A 5,053-nucleotide genomic window follows, 5' to 3' on the forward strand; every position below is an offset into this window, starting at 1 on the left:
CATTTCCCCACAAACTAATACATTTATGTAATTGCAAACTCTCCAATTTCTCCCTAGGAGTAATTGCCGCATATAGATATATATATTGTAAACTATGCTGGGACAGCAATGGCTCCCTAAAACCATGAGCACAATTCCCAAACTGTACAACATCTTAACAGTGGACATTCTAAATTTCCAATTCCGGCAGAGGAATAAGCAAGGATATAATTTTTGGTAAATATGTACTTCTAACTAACTGGGTGTTTGTCTCCAAGCTATTGCTCCTTTCCAGAACTCTCCTTAATCTTCTCAACAATGTGCCGTGTCTTTTCTTCCAATTTGCCGCTCATTTTCCTCCCCAAACTGATCACCGCAGCTCGTTTGCTGCCTTTCCTCTTCAGGTCATACTCCCCAAGAGAAGCAGAGGATGACAATGGCGGTCGCCGATGCGCAGCAGGTACCACCGCTACTACCTGAAGAGAAGGGCCCACTGCTGCATTTTCATAAGCATCTTCCTCGAATTCCCTGGTTCTCAGCAGCGGCGCCATCAACTGGTTAGAAGGTTCAGCTTCCGAAGGTAGGGAAGAACCGGAGCTGGTTGATGCTTATGTTCTGGGTTCTTGTTTAGGCCAACGAGTGGATGTCACCTTCTTCAGCGGTTCCTCGTTGCTTCTATTTGAAGTAGCAGGTGGACTTGATTTGCTAGCTTCACTGTTCGAACTGACCTTTAGTGCGGCAACATCATCAGGCTGGAGCTTTCTCATGTCTGAACTATGACTACTTGCTGCCTTGCTGTGTTCACGATTCAGCCATATAAAAGGTGCAACTCTGCGAGGCATCCAATCATCCTTCTCTGATATCATCCATGACATAGGAATACTTTCACAATTCGGCAGTACCAAGCTTTGGTGAAGCGAAGCCTGTAGGGTAGGGCATGTTCCAGAATTAAGCATACAGGCTTCACAAATAAGTAACACGGTGATCAGATCAAGTAGGTTGAAGGGACACCTTGATTCTGTTGCTGATAAGCGAAGCGACGTGGCTGTTGGTGATCTTCCTGTCCCCAACTGAAGACTCCAATTCCCACATAAGCTCTGGCACTGATGTAAATCCATACCAGATTTGATCTGAGGGAGGAGGCTTTATATGCATGCGCATTGTCCCACGAATAGAAGTTACTTTAATTGCCAATGAAAACGGCACCTTTTGCAAGAATAAAAGAACGGTCGCCATTTATCCGTCGTCATACTACGCCCCACCGCCGCGATTGCCGGCATTTCCAGCCCGACGATGGTCCGCCGCCATAGTCGTCCGGTGCATGAACCGCGACATGCCTGACACCTCGAAGGCGAAGCTCAAGGTCGGCCGTGGCTTCAGGCGGACAGGCGCGTACGGAGCGACTGCGGGCGGACCTCGCCATGGGAGGGAGAAGCGTCGCTCCACGCCGATCTGTGTCGTCCTGATTCCCGTCGTGGCGAGGGCAGTTTTCTTATAGGCATCATAGTCCATCATCTAAATAAGATGAGTTTCGAATGTGTCATGACTAAGCACAAAATAAACTTAACCCTCCTAGAGTATCTCTTATCTATGCCCATCTGGTGTGGCCACTGGTTAGCAATACGATTCCATCATGCCGACAGAATCAAAGGTCACATCTACGAGGCTTTCATGTCATTTACCCAAGCAAGGTGTGTAATCTCCTAACATGCAAATCAAATGGGAAATGCTGAACAGGAATATATAAAATAGTGCACAATGAAATATAAAGCTGGTTGTGCCTCTTTCTTCACCCGGTGCAAGGCACGGGCATTTGCACTAGTTACTACTAAAGCTACTACCTAGCAATATAGTAAACGCATCTGCAAGCACAAACGTTTGTTTAAAGACAACCCTATGGCTCCTGCCTGTTGCCGTAGCGTCGACATGCAAGACGATATTTAACTATTACAACATGATCATCTCATACATCCAATATATCACATCATGTCTTTCGCCATATCACATCACATGCATACCCCGCAAAAACAAGTTAGACGTCCTCTAATTTGTTGTTGCATGTTTTACGTGGCTGCTATGGGTGTCTAGTATGATCGCATCTTACTTACGGAAAGCCACGACGGTCATATGCAAATTGCTATTTAACCTTCTCCAAGGACCGCCTCGGTCCAATCCGATTCAACTCAAGTTGAAGAAACAGACACCCGCCAGTCATCTTTATGCAACAAGTTGCATGTTAGTCAATGAAATCGGTCTCTCGTAAGCGTACGAGTAAAGTTGGTCCGGGCCGCTTCAATCCAACAATACCGCCGAATCAAGAAAAGACAAAGGAGGGCAGAAAATTGAACATCAACTCCCACAAACTCTTTTGTGTTCTACTCAAGGTAACATCTACGCATGAACCTAGCTATGATACGACTATTGGGGAACGTCGCATGGGAAACAAAATTTTCCTACGCACACGCAATACCTATCCATGGTGATGAATCTACTAGAGGGGAGACTGCATCTACATACCCTTGTAGATTGCTAAGCGGAAGCGTATATAACACGGTTGATGTAGTGGAACATCTTCGTGATCCAAATCGAAGCTCGTCCCGCGATCTCATCACGATCCGTCCCGCGATCCGATCACGACCCATCCCGATATAGTGCCGAACGGATGTCACCTCCGTGTTCAGCACACATACAGCTTGATGACGATCCCCGCCTTCTAGATCTAGCAAGAGGGGGCAGACAGGTAGATGAGTTCTCCAGCACGGCGGCCTGGTGGTGGTGGTGGAACTTTTCCAGCAAGGCTTCGCCTAAGCACTGGTGAAACTAGACTAGAGGAGAAACATATCTAAAGAGAGAGGGCAGCACGTGGCTGATTTGTTTTGTCTCAAAAACCCTCAATACCTCTAGTATATATAGGAGTGAGGGAGGGGAGGAGGCAGCCTCAAACCCTCAAGGTTTGGACGAAATTGGAGGTTGAGGAGTCCTACTCCATTCCTACTAGGAGTAGGATTCCTCCTCTCCACTTGGAAACCCCTTCCACCTTTGGGTTTTTTCTTCTCAAACCTCATGGGCCTTCGTGGGAGCTTATGTCAACCCACTAGGGGCTGGTTTGTATCCTCCTATAGCCCATAAGGCCCCTCGAGGCGTGACACCACTCCCGATGGTCCCCCGTACCCTCTCAGCACTCCCGGTACACTACCGATGAGCTCGAAACTTTTCAGGTGACCAAAATAGGACTTCCTATATATCAATCTTTACCTACGAACCATTCTGGAGCTCCTCATGACGTCCGGGATCTCATCCGAGACTCCAAACTACTTTCGGTTACCAACACCTATAAATCAACTATATTGAAACGCCACCGAACCTTAAGTGTGCAGAACCTGCGGGTTCAAAAACTATGCAGACATGACCGAGACACCTCTACGGTCAATAACCAATAGCGGGACCTGGATGCCCATATTTGCTCCTACATATTCTACGAAGATCTTTATCGTTGAACCTCTATGTCAAGGATTCAGTTAATCCCGTATGTTGTTCCTTTGTCCTTCGCTATGTTACTTGCCCGAGACTCAATCGTCGGTATCTCTATACCTAGTTCAGTATCATTATAGGAAAGTCTCTTTAATCATGTCGTAATACAAGATCTTGTGGCTAACTCCTTAGTCACGTTGCTTGCAAGTCTTATTGTGATGTTGTATTACCGAGTGGGCCCCGAGATACCTCTTTCTCATACGGAGTGACAAATCCAAGTCCCGATTCACGCCAACCCAATAGACACCTTCGGAGATACCTGTAGAGCACCTTTATAGTCACCCAATTATGTTGCGACATTTGATAGACACAAGGTATTCCTTCGGTGTCCGGGAGTTGCATGATCTCATGGTCATAGGAACGGATACATTGACATGCAGAAAACAGTAGCAATAAACTGACACGATCATATGCTACGCTTATAGTTTGGGTCTTGTCAATCACATCATTTTCCTAATGATGTGGTTCCGTTATCAAGTGACAAAAAAATTTCCATGGCGAGGAAACCTTAACCATCTTTGATCAACGAGCTAGTCAACTAGAGGCTCACTAGGGACAGTGTGTTGTCTATGTACCCACACATGTATTTGAGTTTCCAATCAATACAATTCTAGCATGGATAATAAACGATTATTATGAACAAGGAAATATAATAATAACCAACTTATTATTTCCACTAGGGCATATTTCCAACACATGGCTCCCATGTCCGTGCACACGCGTGCACCCACCATGCATGTGCGCGTGCATGCGTCTGCATACGCCACGGCCCCCTCAACGGATTGGGACGCCTCCGTTTACCGCTTCATCGCAGCACTGCTAGTCCTTGCCCACCGGGCCTCCGCCCGTCGATCGTGCGACGATGGACTTTTTGATTCGGGAATCTATAAAATTTCGGTCTTGTTTGAAGAATTGAACAATCGTGCCCCGTAGCACGACAAGCTGGCGCATGATGCCGCCTCCACCGCTGCAATTAGTTTTCTTTGTATTGTATCTTGATCATATGAATGTAAAGTCAAACTGAAATGAATGAAATCTATGGTTTGATAAACTAAGTATTTATCTTTGAATTCACATAGTAATCAACTTAATAAAAAATATCAATGTTTTTCTCTAAATAAGCACTTACCACAAATGGTTCACACTGAATACCCATTTTTAGATCGACAACTATGTTTCCTTCGTGAGTAAGTCACATGAAAAATTGGCGCGAACGATTGGTGCACCACGTCATCGCAAAAGTTTCTCCATGATGACCCGTGTGCCTAGTACAGACAATCCGGAAAGATTCGCATCTATTAAATTGGGTAAATTACCATCTACCAAATTGGAAACATTGGTATTTGTCAACATTGTAGCACTGACATTTGTCTAATTTTGCTGAAACAAAATCACTATTACAGTGCAATTTTGCAACTAAAATTCACTAAACATATATTTCATTCCAAGATTAAGAAGTGATCTTTGTACAAAACAATTCAATTCAAGAGTTGAACCGAAGATACATTTCCCCAATTGTTGCCAACCACATACTCAAATAGCT

The 5,053-nt window shown here is 45.1% G+C and overlaps 1 pseudogene; it reads right to left on the minus strand.

Annotated features, from left to right (window-relative positions):
• Positions 1-257: 257 nt before the first annotated feature.
• On the minus strand, positions 258-1,215 carry LOC123396548 (annotated as a pseudogene).
• Between the last annotated feature and the right edge of the window lie 3,838 nt (positions 1,216-5,053).

Source organism: Hordeum vulgare, chromosome 5H (assembly GCF_904849725.1).
Source record: "Hordeum vulgare subsp. vulgare chromosome 5H, MorexV3_pseudomolecules_assembly, whole genome shotgun sequence".
Classification (NCBI taxonomy): Eukaryota; Viridiplantae; Streptophyta; class Magnoliopsida; order Poales; family Poaceae; genus Hordeum; species Hordeum vulgare.